Genomic DNA, 895 nt, shown 5'->3' with positions numbered 1-895 from the left:
ATAAACCCTATTTGGGTATGTTACATCACTCTTTTAAACATATGCTCAAATAGGGGTGCCTGGGCGGCTCAGTCAATTAAACATCACACTTGATTTCAGCTCAGGTCCTGATTTCAGGGTTGTGATATTGAGCCCCATGTCAGACTCCATGCTGGACGTGGAGGCTGCTTAAGATCCTCTTTCTCCCTCTCCCTTTGTCCTCCCCCCATATATATATTGTGTATCTCAGCAAGAGCAAAGGATGCAATCATACAATTGTGTGTACATTCAAACATTTTTAAAATTCACCCTTTGTAGATGTATAGCTCAATGAGTTTTGTGATATGTAATGACCAACCATTCAAGATATAAAATAGTCTGATCATCCCCAAAATGTTACCTCATGTTAACCCCTGGCAATTCTGACCCTGTTGCTTATAGTTTTGTCTTTAAAAAAAACATATCATATAGTGCCTGTTTGGGCAGCACATATACCAAAATTGGAATGACACAGAAAAGATTAGCTTGGCCCCTGAGCGAGGATGACACACAAATTTGCAAAGAATTTCATATTATTTTAAAAAGTCTATAAATATTAAAGGGGACTCTTTGAGTGGAAAGACCAAAAGTGATAAAGACAAGAAAGAAACAGAAAATCTCCAGAAACAACAATGAAACAAGTAATAAAATATCATATACATGGACCCATATAGCATGTAGCCTTTGTGTGTGACTTCTTTGACTTGGCATGATGCTTTTGAGATTCATCATGTTATTACATGTATCAGTAATTCATTCATTTTCATTTCTGAGTAGTATTTTTCATTGTTGAGTAGTTGGATTTAACAAACTTTATTTATCCATATTTACCAGTTGATAAACATATGGGTTATTTCTGATTTTTAGTGATTATGAA

The 895-nt window shown here is 35.3% G+C and overlaps 1 non-coding gene across 1 annotated transcript; it reads left to right on the top strand.

The window, feature by feature from the left end:
* The first annotated feature begins 449 nt into the window (after window positions 1-449).
* LOC112829840 (U6 spliceosomal RNA) lies at window positions 450-556 on the top strand. The gene has a single exon (XR_003209758.1). It is a non-coding gene; the product is annotated as a U6 spliceosomal RNA (small nuclear RNA).
* Window positions 557-895: the final 339 nt, after the last annotated feature.

The sequence above is a fragment of the Callorhinus ursinus genome, unplaced genomic scaffold (assembly GCF_003265705.2).
Source record: "Callorhinus ursinus isolate GAN/ISIS: 27379988/994484 unplaced genomic scaffold, GSC_fseal_2.0 scaffold21, whole genome shotgun sequence".
Classification (NCBI taxonomy): domain Eukaryota; kingdom Metazoa; phylum Chordata; class Mammalia; order Carnivora; family Otariidae; genus Callorhinus; species Callorhinus ursinus.
This window is presented reverse-complemented; position numbering and strand designations above follow the sequence as displayed.